Source organism: Microtus oregoni, unplaced genomic scaffold, assembly GCF_018167655.1.
Source record: "Microtus oregoni isolate MIOR12 unplaced genomic scaffold, Mior012 000115F_ref0000277, whole genome shotgun sequence".
Lineage (NCBI taxonomy): Eukaryota > Metazoa > Chordata > Mammalia > Rodentia > Cricetidae > Microtus > Microtus oregoni.
Genome location: NW_024544744.1, coordinates 388,372 through 404,782, shown reverse-complemented (window position 1 = coordinate 404,782; position 16,411 = coordinate 388,372). Strand labels below are relative to the sequence as shown.

The 16,411-nt window shown below is 43.4% G+C and overlaps 1 protein-coding gene across 1 annotated transcript in view; it reads left to right on the top strand.

Annotated features, from left to right (window-relative positions):
* Positions 1-404: 404 nt before the first annotated feature.
* Stard3nl (STARD3 N-terminal like) overlaps positions 405-16,411 on the top strand; it is a 39,458-nt gene continuing 23,451 nt past the window's right edge. The window contains exon 1 of the mRNA XM_041645713.1: positions 405-504. The gene's annotated coding sequence lies outside the window, so the exon portion shown is untranslated. The remainder of the gene's footprint in view (positions 505-16,411) is intronic.

The following is a 16,411-nucleotide window of genomic DNA, read 5'->3' as shown; positions in this document are numbered from 1 at the left end:
AGCAGAAAAAAAGGCTTTCTATGTAAGTCTGGGCGATTTGAAACTTATTTGTGGCGTCCTAAGTCAGGTACTTGGTAGACAGATCGAACCAAGCTGGCAGGGCCTGAAATCCACCCTCAGGATTACTTTTCACCGGCTGCAGTCTAATCCTTATAAAGCGACTAAAAGAAGCTGTCTCCAGAATCCAACGGGAAGATAAAATCTGCTACAACCTCTCAGCTGTGATTTGGATAGCCTAAAGGGCTCTGGAAGCTCGGCCAGTTCCACACCCGCCCCTGCCTCCTTCCTGAGCCGTCTACTGGTGACGACAAGACTGACAATTCTTCAAACCAGTCCGCCGTCTGCTGCACCTCCTCTCTATGCCGGCGAGCGGCAGCGTCTGTGTGCGTGGTCAGCGTGTTGACGTCACCGGCGGGTCCCGCCCTGCAGCCCCGCCCCAGCCCGGCGGGCCTGGACCGCGGAGCCGGGTCTGCAGGCCAGCGGGCGGCTCGCGCCGCAGAGGAGGTAGGCTGTTTTCCTGAGCTCTGCTCGGCAGGTCGTAGAGGTTCGGGGTTCGCAGGACTCCCCACGCCTGGCCAGGACCGTGCGACCTGTGGGTGCAAATGCGGCGGAGTGCGGGAGGATCCTGGGCCCCGAGCCCACTCTCACACTCTCCAGGAGGCGTGCGGTCCAGCCTCGGCCCGTGCCGTGCACCCCCGTTAAGACCGGGATGACAGGCTACAACAGGCTGGCAGGTTACTGTCACCAGCCTTGGGCCTGCCTCCCAAAAAACCCTGAGATAACAAAACGAAACGAAATTTAAAGCATGAGTCACGAATGTTTTAGCTCTCCGCTTTGCTCACTCATCCTCATTCTGCTTTTTCTTTCCTTTTTTTTTTTTTTAAAATCTCGGTATAGTTCTTTCTCTTCTTCTTTTGGTTGGAACATGAGTGGACATCGTGGAACTTTTCTTAGTGTTCTCTTAATAGGGCAGTTGTAAAGGCATTTGGCTCTTTTCATAGATGGAATCACTGGATCCATCACTTGACCCAATACTAGATTGGGTAAGGTTAGTAAGACTGGACACAGTGACAGGTCTGTCGGACTTCTCAGTACACTAGAGTTTCTCCAGCATGTCCCGTCTGTTGTCTTTGTTTAAGGGTCCTAAACGGAATTCTCATCTTTGCTTCATTTGACCACCATCGTCTTCAGAGCAGGATTTGATGAAAAAGAACAATTTTTATTGTGTAATGGCTGTATTTATGGATCAGTAAAATGCTGGATAAACATGCCCGTGAAGGGACAGTGTATACCGTGCTTCCCTTTATTTCCACTCCCTGAAATCCATACATATGTACTAATTTGTATTGTTAGGAAGAATCCATTTTTCTTTGAAATCTTCCTGTTTCAAACATGGACCTTGAAAAGTTACATCATCAAATGCACCAAAGAAAGGAAATGAAAACTGCCTCAAGGACTTATCTTCTTAGGCTAGCGATTATCATTTGGATTTAATCACTAGCTAATTAGTATGATGAATATCTGTCTGTGCCATGTGCTGTTTTAGGTGTTGGAAATTGAGGATTGAACACTAGATAAGGCTCTGGCGCTCAGATTCCTTAGATTTTCATGAAGATAGAATATACATGCGAATAGAATCTTGGTTTTAGATAGGAGCGAATGCTAGACTATCAAGCAGTAGGACACGTTGGTGTGGCTGCGGTGTGATCCAGGAAAATGCCCCTGAAGAGGTGATGGTCTAGATGAAACCTGAATGCTTGGAGTGAGTCATGGGGATATCAGGAAGTTGTCAGTTACAAGGCAGAGGCTGGGAAGGAAGAGTTGGCATAGTGACAGGGGAGTCGTATGGCTCTAAAAGGAATCAGTGGGTGAGTGGACCTTGGTTGGAGGTGGTGCTGTAAAAGGAACAGGAATCTGAGGCCTGAGTGGAGGTGCTCAGACTCTTAGCAGCTTTCTTTTTATTTTGATTATGGAGAATTCATTTTGTATTTTTCTCTTTGGAGGGTCCTCTTAATGAAGAATGGCCCTCTTTTCCCTAGTCCTGTATCCCACAGTTACTTTTTTTTTCTGTTGTTGCTGTGTGCAGGACTCAAACACTCTGCATATCTTCAGCTTTTATCTCCTTCCTCCTAGTCTAGTTGTCAGTCATTTCCAATACAGTCTTGTGTGTTTGTGCGTGTGTGTGTGTGTGTAGTTTTTCGAGACAGGGTTTCTTTGTAGCTTTGGAACTAGCTCTTATAGATCAAGCTGGCCTCGAACTCCCAGAGAACCGCCTGCCTCTGCCTCCTGAGTGATGGGATTAAAGGCGTGCACCGTCACTGCCTGGCTTCCCACACAGTCTTTATCTGCTTCCCATTTAGAAAGCGCTGGCAGGCAGTCCTGCTCTGTCCAAACATATGCTACGAAAGTGTAAAAGTAAGTAGGTTAGCCTTTCCCATTAAAACTTGTATTAACGACTAAGGTTTGCTCTGTCTTTATTTAGTTCCTGCGGTTTTCTGGGCACGTAGCATGCATTCTGTTCCTTCAGACTTATTGCAAATACGAAACTTTTCATCAGTGATGGAAACATTCAGTAAGTCACCTCAGCTAGACTGATGAGGTCATTAGCTTTACTCCAGTCCGCTCCACATGCTCTCCGCTCTCCACCAAGCCTGTAACAGGGTCTGCGGGTTGCTGACATGTCTGTCACTGTAGAGCTCACGTAATGGACCCTTTCCGTGGAGAGGGGCTCTGGAACCGAGGTACGCAGTCTTGCCCACACTAGACGTGTACAGTGGCCAAGCATACCAATTGCTCACCTCCAGATTTTCATGCCAGTATTTTATTCTGTTCTTTTTCCTTCTTGGAAATCCCTTAGCAAAGAGTGTCTGCCTATATCAAAGTCAGTATCTAGAAAGCATTGTTCCTAAACTCATAGAAGGCAGTTTAAAGGCTAGGACAGTGCTTTTCCTTGCAATAAAATAATCTTCTTTTTAATTTTCTTCCCTTTTCTGAGGAAGTATATGTTAGCATTTTACATGAGCCCTTCCTTTTTGTTAGATTATCACTCGTGAGTGACTCCCAGACAGGGGTACATAGGGCTTGTGAGTGACTCCCAGACAGGGGTACATAGGGCTTGTGAGTGACCCCAGACAGTGGTACATAGAGCTTGTGAGTGACTCCCAGATAGTGGTGCATATCGCTTGTGAGTGACTCCCAGACAGGGGTACATAGGGCTTGTGAGTGGCTCCGAATACAGCGGTATATAATTGTAACACCAACTATATGCAGAGCTCTGGAAGGAGAAATCCCAAGCTGTAGGCCAGCCTGGACAATTTAGCAAGACTCTGTCTCCTGATTAAAATAACAGGGTAGGATTGTAGCTCAGGGAAAGAATACTTGAACAGCCCTGGATTTAAACCACAGTATATCACAATTTTTTAAATTCAAGTTTTAATTTCAGAGATAATTGAAAGAGATAAAAGTTGCTAATAGCCGGGTGGTGGTGGCACATGCCTTTAATTCCAGTGCTCAGGAGGCAGGCAGATCTCTGTGAGTTCAAGGCCAGTCTGGTCTACAAGAGCTAGAGCTAGAGCTAGTTCCAGGACAGGCTCCAAAACTACACAGAAATCCTGTCTCGGAAACAAACAAACAAACAAACAAACAAAAAGTTGCTAGTAGCTTCCCAGCCTGATCTTATTCTTAGATATGAGGTAATGTGGCACATAGTTTGCTGGTTCATTATTTCTGGTTCCAAGTAGAGGTTTTCCCATGACTGAGGAAGTAAGTACTTGGGTTAGCTCAGTGATGTAATTCTTCTCACGCTACTTTTAAAAAGTAGAAACCAGTTTATAAACTTTATGTGGTTGAGAAACCAGTTTGTTACACGATTGAGAAATAGTGTCGTGTGGTCCTACATTTGAAAAAGAGCTGTGAGGTCCTCTTACTTGATGAGCTACATTAGATGAATAACAATATTATAAAAAATAAAATCAGTAGTTTAATTTGCTTTCTGGCTACCCTTTTGACCTGTAATCATAATGGAAATTGAGTTTAATGGCTTTAGAATAATATTAATAGAATTGGCATCTTTCTTAAATGTCAGAAGATATTTACATTTATGCAAAAGAATTTTTTTGTACTCTAACCCAAAATAATCAAAACTGGATTTTAGACAAGTCTCAGTGTTTGTAAGGATACTCCTGCATCCGGTGCTCATATTCTTAGAGATCTAGGCTGTTAGAATCAGAGCCCACGTTGTAGGCATCCAGCCTGTGCCCCAAACACGGATCCTGATGGCTTCAGTGCCACTGTCCATGCAGTGACTTTTGCAGTGTAGAGTCCTCTAGGTTGATTTGCGCCTTCATTGCCATCTTTGAGGGAGGTGCTGGTAAGAGTTTCTTGGCTTTGATTCCACAGAGCTGTCTTCCTGTTCCAGCTTGAGTCTGATTTCTGTAGTCTCCAGCCAGTCCCTTTTGAGAAACTTAAATCTTTAGGTGTAAATGTTTAGGTGTTGAGAGCACATTGCTCCTGAAAAAGTCATGGTAAAATAGTTACAGTCATTAATATGGTTAATATAGGTGGAGAGCTGAGGTCCAGAGAGAGTGGCCTAGGGACTCTGGGCTACTTCCCTGGGCCTGGTGAACACGTAATGGCTTTTGTTGCACTTTAGAACTCTGGGCAAGCTCTTCGCTCAGGACTTGCTGATAGTTCCCTATCTTTGTGAACAGACTGACATAATGGAAGATAGTTCTTTTCCTATGAATGGAGAGCAAAGCCTCCGTTCTCACCCAGATCTTTGACTCTGGTTGTTGAAGTCTGGGGGGTCTTCTCTGTCAGGAACGTGGTAGGGCTGCTTTTGTCCTTTGAGTTTGAAAACTCTCTTCTGTTTTCTTTGGTTTCTCATAGTCTTCCCCTCCCCCGAATGTTTTCTGACTAGTTCATCTTCACTTTATTAAATGCATGATTTGGCTTAGACCCTTTTAAGTAGAAGCAGTTACAGATTTCTGTATCCTGTGTCGCCCAGAACAAAAGACTTTGAATATTGTTTATTGTTTAGTATAGTATACTCTTATTTTTGTTTTAGAAAAATATATTCCATAATTCTTTGACTTAAACATTTCCTGTTTGTCAATTTGATGACACAGAATCAGATAATTCCAGTAACATTTTTCTTTTTAAATATTCTTTAAAACTTTGATTTTTAATTGTGTGTGTGTGGGGGGGTAGGGTGTGGGCATATGCACCTGTGAGTTCAGGCACCTGCAGAGTCCAGAAGAGAGCATCAGTTCCCCTGGAGCTGGAGTTGAAGTGCTTGTTAGCCACACCCAGCAGCACCCAATTCAGGTCTCCTGCAAGGACATTATATGCTCTTAATTGCTGTGCCCCACTTCAGCTCCCAGTGAGAGCCTTCTGTTCCTGCCCTGTTGTAAATTCATCAAAGGTAACAGCAGCTCTTGAAGTGTTAGAACTTTCTCCAGCACAGGTGAAATCACCAAGCCAGGACTTGCTTTGGCATTGTTGCTAGTAATTAGCCGAGATTTTCTGTGTCAAGAGCTGTGTCATGGGGCTATGGGGCAAGGCTTTGTTATGGGGCTAGCCTTTGCATTGCATGAGGCCCACGGCCATCTCTAGTCTCTACCCATAGACAGACAACCACATGGCAAATGCCCCAGGGCTGGGAGCACATTCTACTCCCTAATGCCCTATCCCATAGGGTACCTCTGTTGTCTTTAATTCATTCTCCAAACGTCCCTCTGAGTTAGGTTGCAGTATTTTTGTCCCTATCTTGAAAAACATATATAAAAACATAAAAAGGGTAAGTGACTTGGCCAAGGTGGCAATGCTGGGATGTAAAATGAGGCAGGGCTCTTACTCTACTGTTATGCAGCACAGCCCCTCTGACTTACTACTGTCATTAATCTAAAGATCCCGTAAGTCAGAAGAAAAATTAAGTGCCAGCAAGAGCCAGCTAATGCCAGAAGTAAACACCCTGAGTGGGCGGCAAACTGGGGAGATGGAGAATATTGCCAGTTGCTGAGTTTTCAAGAGAAACTAGAAACCTGGGTTGTTTCATTAGTGAAAATGTTCATCTCTGCATATTGACAGTTGATTCCCTGTTTAGCAAGTGTGTAAGCCAGCAAGTAAACACAGCCTCCACGGTTAGTCTGAGGACCTTTTGGGGGTACATGGTAGTGCTTTGCTGACCTAAGGGGCTGTGCATCCACTACATGATGGAAGTCGGGTACATGCTGAGTGGGGGGCACAGGTGGCAGTGCGGATAGGTGAGTAGGCGTTGTTTGGTGTTCTTTTAAGGCAAGGGAGTGTGGACAGGAAAGCTGGTCATCTAACATGCTCTGCCCCGCGTCTGCTCTGGTGCAGACTAAACTGCCCGCTTTTAGCTGGGACAGGTATTGTTCATAACTTCATCTTTCATGACTTACACTTGCCCCAGTGATTAAATAAACATCTCGCGGGCTCTGAGAACACCTGGACTCTGGAATTGAGTGCTTCCATCCTGGAGAAATGAACCACAGCCGTACTTCACCTTGTGGAGAGTCTCTTACCTGGAGTTCTTGTTTACCTTTCTTTGAACAAGGAAGTTCTCTGCCAACGTTTTAGAAACACTGACCTCTTGGTGGCCTTTGGTGTTTGCCCTGCTGATCCCGCTCTCAGCGCAGCCGTATGGGCAACGAGCATTCAGCCCCAGGCTGTCTTTCACAGCTCTCTCTGACTGGTGTACACACTTCTTGTTTCCCTCGGGTCCCTCACCTGGGCTCCCCCGACAGAGGATGACTCGCTGCTGCTAGACATGCTTGTGCTTCATCCGTTTTAAGTTTCCACTTCACTGATACTTTCAACAGCTTTTCAGGTCATTCAGAGCCTTGTTTCCTCTAAGGTTAGCCTTTTCTTGATGGCATTTCTGGTCAAAAATGGCAGATTCTCAGCCTTCTTTCTATTATATCTGTTTTATTCTTTGTTTTCGAACTACTTGTATAAGTTTACACGAGGCTAGAGACAGAGTCTTTTCTATCTGACTTTACCTTACAGCACCCAGCACAATGTTGTGCATGCAGCAGGTGCAGTGAGCATGCCCGTCTGTGTGGCTGGTATGTCCCAGACATACATGCAGCCGGTGCAGTGAATCTGCCCGTCTGTGTGGCTGGTATGTCCCAAACATACATGCAGCCGGTGCAGTGAATCTGCCCGTCTGTGTGGCTGGTAGATCCTAGACATACATGCAGCAGATGCAGTGAGCATGTCCGTCTGTGTGGCTGGTATGTCCCAGGCATACATGCAGCCGGTGCAGTGAATCTGCCCGTCTGTGTGGCTGGTAGGTCCCAGACATACATGCAGCAGGTGTAACAGAAAACAAGAGAGCAGCCTGCCACCTTGTGCTAATACATGCTGTAGAATGGGTGTATCTTGAGCACGTTGTGACAAGTAAAAGACACTCCACACAATAGACAGCACTTCAGTCATACGAAATACTCAAAACAGATCGTGTTGTCAGGGCAGGGCAAAGGGGAGGAAGAGGGAGCTGCTGTGTACTTGCTATGAAATTTCCGTTGACAGTGCTGAAAATATTTTGGAACTAGAGGTGAAAATTGTACAACATTGAGAATATGTTCAATGCCTCTGACTTGCACACTCAATTTTTATAATTTTATATTATGTAAAGTCCACCCCAGTGTCAAAAGAGAGGCTATTTAGCTCATTGTTTTGGAGGATGGAAACCCATGGTCAGGCAGTCCAGAGCTCTGCCTCTGGCAAGGGTCCCTGAGTGTCTCAACATAGCAGAGGAATAGATAGGATAAAGCTCTGTGCAGAGATCACATGGTCAGACAGAAGACCCACGGCCTACAACTTCTCTTTTGCAACCTCGTGCTTTTTCCAGAACCAACCAGTCCCCGGGGACTGTGGTAATGCATTTCTCCAGTGAGCCAATCCCCACCAGGCCCTGCCTCTTACTGCTTTCACCACCTGTTGCATGGCTCTCCGCATTGAAAACCAAGATGCTAGCACCTGAGCCTTTGTGGGAGGCCCTCAGAAGCCCTTGGGATCAGGAGAGTGTTTTGAGGAGGTGACACTTGAGCTTCCTTGAGCAGTGGATAGGCTGTTGATAGTTAAGTGTTAGGCAGAATGGGCCTTCTAGGGGCTGAGGTATGGCAAAGGTGCAATGCCAAACCTGTACGAGGAACTCAGAGTTGTAAGCTCAGCTGGAGTGTTAGGAAAGGGAAGCTTTGTTTCTGAGCAGAGGGAGGGAGGAGTGCTGGGAAATTAGAAAGGCCAGGTTGTTGGTTGAGTGCTGATTGAGAAGAGGTTGGGGAGAACTGATAGGGGTTGTTTTTCACTAGTGAGGATGCCAGCAGCAGAGTCAATCTTAGCATGCTTTTTTATTAGAGCTGTAAATAAGACCTTACTGATGGTTTGTGCCTATTCTTAGATATTTGAGAGTATTTATAGATGGTGTGTATATATCGTAAGACCTTACTGATGGTTAGCAACTATTCTTAGATATTTGAGAGTGTTTATAGATGATGTGTATATGTTGGTAAGACCTTACTGATGGTTAGGGCCTATTCTTAGATATTTGAGAGTGTTTATAGGTGATGTGTATATGTTGGTAAGACCTTACTGATGGTTAGGGCCTATTCTTAGATATTTGAGAGTGTTTATAGGTGATGTGTATATGTTGGTAAGACCTTACTGATGGTTAGTGCCTATTCCTAAATACTTGGGAGTGTTTATAGGTGATGTGTATATGTTGGTAAGACCTCACTGATGGTTAGTTCCTACTAGATATTTGGGAGTGTTTATAGGTGATGTGTATATGTTGGTAAGACCTTACTGATGATTAGTTCCTACTAGATATTTGGGAGTGTTTATAGGTGATGTGTATATGTTGGTAAGACCTTACTAATGGTTAGTGCCTACTAGATATTTGGGAGTGTTTATAGATGATGTGTATATGTCAGGATCTTTGTTTAGTCACAAAATTTTGATTTTGTAATTGATTGTTTCTAAAATTACAAGATTAAACTTTCTGAGAACATTGCTACTTTAAAGTCTTTACAGACACCTAGTAAGGTTTTAGAGGTCATGCTACAGCCCAGCGTGGTGGAGCATGCTTGTCATTCCTGCACTAGGATTCTTGGCTCAAGGTTATCCTCTGATGCATATCAGGCTCGAAGCCAACCTGAGCTACACGAGACCCTGTATCAGAATGAATGAGAGAGGGGACCGAATGGAGGGAGGAAGGAAGAGAAAAAGAGGGAGGGAAGCAGGGAAGTGTTTTCAGCTCACTGCTTTCTTGGAATCTCAGCCTGGAGTTGCATTGTATCTCTGGCATTGTTTGTTCTTTCATGTGATTTCATTTTCTGAGGCACAAATTAGCCTGATAAAGATGATCCTGGAAATTGTACCTGATTCTTGTCATTTGAAGACCTAGTTTCTGTGTAAGTATGAAAAAAATCTAATGAAAAAAAGAGAAAGTAATACTTTTTTAAAAAAAATTCTAGGTATCAGTTTAAATCTAGCTATCTAGGTATTTCAAGATTGATATCTCTCGCTCACATTCACTACTATTGCAACTGCACGTATTTATCTGTGGTAGAGATTAGAAGATTATTTTGGAAAATGTGGCCATTGTGTGTGCAAAATGCATTGTAGGAAATAGCACACGCCAATTCTGCCTGTAAATACTTCGTCAGTGATGGAAATGGCTCATTCTTTATTGACATGCTCTAGTTGGTAAAGGTGATCTCAAGTGACTTCAGGGGAATTTGATATTGTGGTTTCCCAAGTATTTTTCCTTGAGTACTTCTTTTTTTTTTTCTTTTTTTATTGAGAAAAGGAAAAAAAAAAAAAACAAGTTTCCACCTCCTCCCATCCTCCCATTTCCCTCCCCCTCCTGCCACCCTACGCCCCCTCCTCCCACCTTTCTCCCCCTCCCCCCACTCCTTTCCCCCTCCCTCTCCAGTCCAAAGAGCAGTCAGGGTTTTCTGCCCTGTAGTAAGACCTAGGACCTCCCACCTCCGTCCATATCTAGGAAGGTGAACATCCAAACTGGCTGGGCTCCCACAAAGCCTTCACAATACATAGGATCAAACCCCCTTGCCATTGTCCTTTGCGTCTCATCAGCCCTCATTGTTCGCCATGTTCAGAGAGTCCAGTTTTATCCCGTGCTTTTTCAGTCACAGTCCAGCTGGTCTTGGTGAGCTCTCAATAGATCAGCTCCACTGTCTCAGTGGGTGGGTGCATCCCTCGTGGTCCCGACTTCTTTGCTCATGTTCTCCCTACTTCTGCTCCTCATTGGGACTTTGGGAGCTCAGTCCAGTGCTCCAGTGTGGGTCTCTGTCTCTATCTCCATATATCACCAGATGAAGGTTCTATGATGATATGCAAGATATTCGTCAGTATTGCTCAAGGATAGGGTCATTTCAGGTTCCCTATACTCTACTGCCCAGGGAACTAACTGGGGACCTCAGCTTGGGCACCTGGGAGCCCCTCTAGGGTCAGGTCTCTTGCCAACCCTAAAGTGGTTCTCTTAACTAAGAATTGTGGTTCCGTGCTCCCCTGTCCAACCTTCCTTTATCCCAATCCTCCTGCTTTCCCAAGGCCCGACCTCCTTCCCTTCTAACTTTTCTCTCCCCATCTCCCCTTACCCCCAACCCACCCCACCCCAAGATCCCAATTTTCTCCCCGGCAATTTTGTCTACTTCCCTTAGCCAAGAGGATAACTATATGTTTTTCCTTGGGTCCCCTTCTTACTTAGCTTCTTTAGATTCACCTATTGTAGACTCCGTGACCCTTATTTATGGCTAGAAACCAATTATGAGTGAGTACATCCCATGTTCATCTTTTTGGGTCTGGGATACCTCACTCAGGATAGTGTTTTCTATTTCCATCCATTTGCATGCAAAATTCGAGAAGTCATTGTTTTTTACCGCTGAGTAGTACTCTAATGTGTAGATATTCCATAGTTTCTTCATCCATTCTTCCATTGAAGGGCATCTAGGTTGTTTCCAGGTTCTGGCTATTACAAATAATACTGCTATGAACATAGTTGAACAAATGCTTTTGTCATATGATAGGGCATCTCTTGGGTATATTCCCAAGAGTGGTATTGCTGGGTCCAGGGGTAGGTTGATCCCAAATTTCCTAAGAAACCGAAACACTGACTTCCATAGTGGCTGCACAAGATTACATTCCCACCAGCAATGGATGAGGGTACCCCTTCCTCCACAGCCTCTCCAGCAAAGGTTATCCTTGGTGTTTTTGACTTTAGCCATTCTCACAGGTGTAAGATGATATCTCAAAGTTGTTTTGATTTGCATTTCCCTGATTGCTAAGGAAGTTGAGCATGACCTTAAGTGTCTTTTGGCCATTTGAACTTCTTCTGTTGAGAATTCTCTGTTCAGATCAGTGCCCCATTTTTTAATTGGGTTAATTCGCATTTTAAAGTCTAGTTTCTTGAGTTCTCTATATATTTTGGAGATCAGACCTTTGTCTGTTGAGGGGTTGGTGAAGATCTTCTCCCAGTCAGTAGGTTGCCTTTGTGTCTTAGTGACAGTGTCCTTTGCTTTGCAGAAGCTTCTCAGTTTTAGTAGGTCCCATTTATTCAATGTTGCTCTTAATGTCTGTGCTTCTGGGGTTATACATAGGAAGCGATCTCCTGTGCCCATCTGTTGTAGGGTATTTCCCACTTTCTCTTCTATCCTTTTCAGTGTGTTCGGGCTGATATTGAGGTCTTTAATCCATTTGGACTTGAGTTTTGTGCACGGTGAAAGATGTGGGTCTATTTTCATTCTTCTACAGGTTGACATCTAGTTGTGCCAGCACCATTTGTTGAAGATGCTTTCTTTCTTCCATTGTATACTTTTAGCTCCTTTATCAAAAATGAGGTGTTCATAGGTTTGTGGGTTAAAATCCGGGTCTTCTATACGATTCCATTGGTCGACTTCTCTGTTTTTATGCCAGTACCACACTGTTTTCATTACTGTAGCTCTGTAATAGAGTTTGAAGTCAGGGAATAGTAATGCCTCCAGAAGATCCTTTATTGTATAGGATTGTTTTGGCTATCCTGGGTTTTTTGTTTTTCCATATAAAGTTGATTATTGTCCTCTCCAGATCTGTGAAGAATTTTGATGGGATCTTGATGGGGATTGCATTGAATCTATAAATTGCCTTAGGTAGAATTGCCATTTTTACTATGTTGATCCTCCCAATCCAAGAGCAAGGGAGGTCCATCCATTTTTTGGTATCCTCTTCAATTTCTTTCTTCAATGCCTTAAAGTTCTTGTCAAATAGATCTTTCACTTCCTTGGTTAGATTTACCCCAAGATATTTAATGCTGTTTGTGGCTATCGTGAATGGTGAAGCTTCCCTGATTTCCCTCTCTGCTTCCATATCCTTTGTGTATAAGAGGGCGACTGATTTTTTGGAGTTGATCTTGTATCCTGCCACATTACTAAAGCTGTTTATCAGCTGTAAAAGTTCTTTGGTGGAATTTTGGGGGTCGCTTAAGTACACTATCATATCATCTGCGAATAACGAAAGTTTAACTTCTTCCTTTCCAATTCGAATCCCCTTGATCCCATTATGTTGTCTTATTGCTATTGCTAGAACTTCAAGTACTATATTGAAGAGGTATGGCGAGAGTGGACATCCTTGTCGTGATCCTGAGTTAAGCGGGATGGCTTTGAGTTTCTCTCCGTTTAATTTGATGTTAGCTGTCGGCTTGCTGTATATAGCTTTTATTATATTTAGGTATGACCCTTGTATCCCTAATCTCTCCAAGACTTTTAACATAAATGGATGTTGAATTTTGTCGAATGCTTTTTCAGCATCTTATGAGATGATCATATGGTTATTTTCCTTCAGTTTATTTATATGCTGGATTACATTGATAGATTTTCGTATGTTGAACCAGCCCTGCATCTCAGGAATGAAGCCTACTTGATCATAATGGATAATTTTCCTAATGTGTTCTTGGATTCGGTTTGCCAGTATTTTGTTGAGGATTTTTGCGTCGATGTTCATGAGTGAGATTGGCCTGTAATTCTCTTTCCTGGTTGAGTCTTTGTGTGGTTTTGGTATCAGAGTAACTGTAGCTTCATAAAAGGAATTAGGTAATGACCCTTCTGTTTCTATATTGTGGAATACATTAAGGAGTATGGGTATTAGCTCTTCTTGGAAGTTCTGGTAGAATTCCGCATTGAAACCATCTGGTCCTGGGCTTTTTTTGGTAGGGAGGTTTTTGATAACAGCTTCTAATTCTTCGCGACCAACAGGTCTGTTTAGGTTGTTCACCTGGTCCTGGTGTAACTTTGGTATATGGTATTTATCTAAAAAAGTGTCCATTTCTTTTACATTTTCCAGTTTTGTGGCATATAGGCTTTTGTAATAAGATCTGATGATTCTCTGAATTTCCTCTGTGTCTGTGGTTATGTCCCCCTTTTCATTTCTGATCTTATTAATTTGCGTATTCTCTCTCTGCCGTTTGATTAGTTTGGATAGGGGTTTATCAATCTTGTTGATTTTCTCCAGGAACCAGCTTTTTGTTTCATTGATTCTTTGGATTGTTTTCTGTGTTTCTATTTTGTTGATTTCAGCCCTCAGTTTGATTATTTCCAATCTTCTACTCCTCCTAGGTGAGTCTGCTTCTTTTTTTTCTAGAGCTTTCAGGTGGGCTGTTAAGTCTTCAATATGTGCTTTCTCTGTTTTCTTTAAGTGGGCACTTAGTGCGATGAACTTTCCTCTTAGCACTGCTTTCATAGTGTCCCATAAGTTCGAGTATGTTGTTTCTTTATTTTCATTGAATTCAAGGAAGACTTTAATTTCTTTCTTTATTTCTTCCTTAATCCAGGTATGGTTCAGTAGATGACTGTTGAGTTTCCATGAGTTTGTAGGCTTTCTGGGGGTAGCATTGTTGTTGAATTCTAACTTTAATCCATGGTGATCTGATAAGACGCAGGTGGTTACTAATATTTTTTTGTAACTGTGTAAGTTAGCTTTGTTACCGAGTATGTGGCCAATTTTCGAGAAGGTTCCATGAGCTGCAGAGAAGAAGGTATATTCTTTCCTCTTCGGGTGGAATAATCTATAGATGTCTGTTAAGTCCATTTGCTTCATTACCTCCATTAATTCTCTAATTTCTCTGTTAGGTTTCTGTTTGATTGAGCTGTCCATTGGTGAGAGAGGAGTGTTGAAGTCTCCTACTATTAGTGTGTGTGGTTTGATGGCTGCCTTGAGTTTTAGTAATGTTTCTTTTACATACATGGGTGCTTTTATATTAGGGGCATAGATATTCAGGATTGAGACTTCATCCTGATGAATTGTTCCTGTTATGAGTATAAAATGTCCCTCTCCATCTCTTCTGATTGATTTAAGTTTGAAGTCAACTTTGTTAGAAATTAGTATGGCCACACCTGCTTGTTTCTTAGGTCCATTTGCTTGATAAGCCTTTTCCCAGCCCTTTACTCTGAGTAGGTGCCTGTCTTTGTGGTTGAGGTGTATTTCTTGTAGACAGCAGAATGTTGGATCCTGTTTTCGTATCCAATCCCTTAGCCTGTGCCTTTTTATAGGTGAGTTGAGCCCATTGACATTAAGTGATATTAATGACCAGTGGTTGTTAACTCCGGTCACTTTTTTAGTAGTAGGGTTTGTGTGTTTCCCTTCTTTGAGTTGCGCTGGTGAAAGGTCTCTAGATGACTGAGTTATTGTGGGCATTGTTGGACTCCTTGGTTAGTGATTTTCCTTCTATAATTTTCTGTAAGGCTGGATTTGTGGCTACGTATTGTTTAAATTTGTTTTTATCCTGGAAAATTTTGTTTTCTCCATTTATAGTGAACGAAAGCTTGGCTGGATATAGTAGTGTGGGCTTGCATCCATGATCTCTTAGTTTTTGCAGTACATCTATCCAGGACCTTCTGGCTTTCATGGTTTCCATAGAGAAGTCAGGTATAAGTCTGATAGGTTTACCTTTATAAGTAACTTGGCCTTTTTCCTTTGCGGCTCTTAATATTCTTTCTTTATTCTGTATATTTTGTGTTTTGATTATTATATGGCGAGGGGATTTTTTTTTTGATCCAGCCTATTTGGTGTTCTGTATGCTTCTTGAACCTTCATAGGTTCCTCTTTCTTCAGGTTGGGAAAGTTTTCTTCTATAATTTTATTAAGTATATTTTCTGTACCGTTGAGCTGCACTTCTTCTCCTTCTTCTACTCCAATTTTTCTTAGGTTTGGTCTTTTTATTGTGTCCCAAATTTCCTGAATGTTTTGTGATGAGAATTTGTTGGTTTTGCTGTTTTCTTTTATCAGTGTGTTTATTTTTTCTATGGTATCTTCAGTGTCTGATATCTCTCTTCTATCTCTTGTAATCTGTTGTTAGTACTTGTCTCTGTCATTCCTGTTCGTTTACCCAGATTTTCCATCTCCATTCTTCCCTCGGTTTGTGCTTTCTTCATTGCTTCCATTTCATTCTTCATGTCTTGAACCGCTTCCCTAACCTGTTTGATTGCTTTTTCTTGTTTCTCTTGGTTTTCTTGCGTGTCTTTGAGCGATTTATTCATTTCCTCTACCTTTTTGTTTGTAATCTCTAATTGTTTATGGCAGTTTTTCACCTCCTGTTTAAGGTCCTCTATTATTTTCATATAGTTCACTTTTGAGTCGATTTCTTCTATTTCTTCTGGAGTAGGGTGTACAATTCTTCTTATTTCGGGATCCCTGGTTTCTGGTGGTGTCATGTTGCCTTTCAGGTTGTTGGAGGAATTCTTGTATTGGCGCCTACCCATCTCTTCCTTCAAATGGAGCCAGGTGAGGCCTGGTCTCTTGGTCCAGTCTTTGCTGTGATTGACTCTCTGGGTATATCTCTTCAGTGTAGAAGCAGGAACTGTTCCTGTCCCGATGGGATTCCTCAGCAACTAAACAGGGCCGCCATTAGCCCAATGATCCAGGGCCAACAGGATGAATGGAGCGGGGGTGGGGGTGGGGGGTGGTATCCAGGCGCGCGCAGGAAGCCTGGCGCCGGAGCTGAAGGTGCCTGGCTCCCTTACAGGGGACCCTGAGGCCTGCCCGGTAGGGAGGCACTCACCGCTCTGGGTGGGTCGCCTTAGTTTAGGAGCTTAAGACTGTAGTTGAGCACTGGTCCTAGCATACAGCAGGGCAGGGTTGGGGAGGGGTGCTGGGGGTGCTGGGTCGTGCGAAAGAAAGACAGCCCTGCAGAAGGAGCTGGGGGAGGGGGTTTGTGCTCTCTTCCGGGACAGTCCGCCCCTGGATAGCACACACTCACCCGTCCTGATGGGATTCCTCAGCAACTAAACAGGGCCGCCGGTAGCCCAATGATCCAGGGCCAACCTCCTTGAGTACTTCTTATGTCAGAGACACCAAAGATGCAGTGGATTGATTTGCTGTAAGTTAGAGTGACATG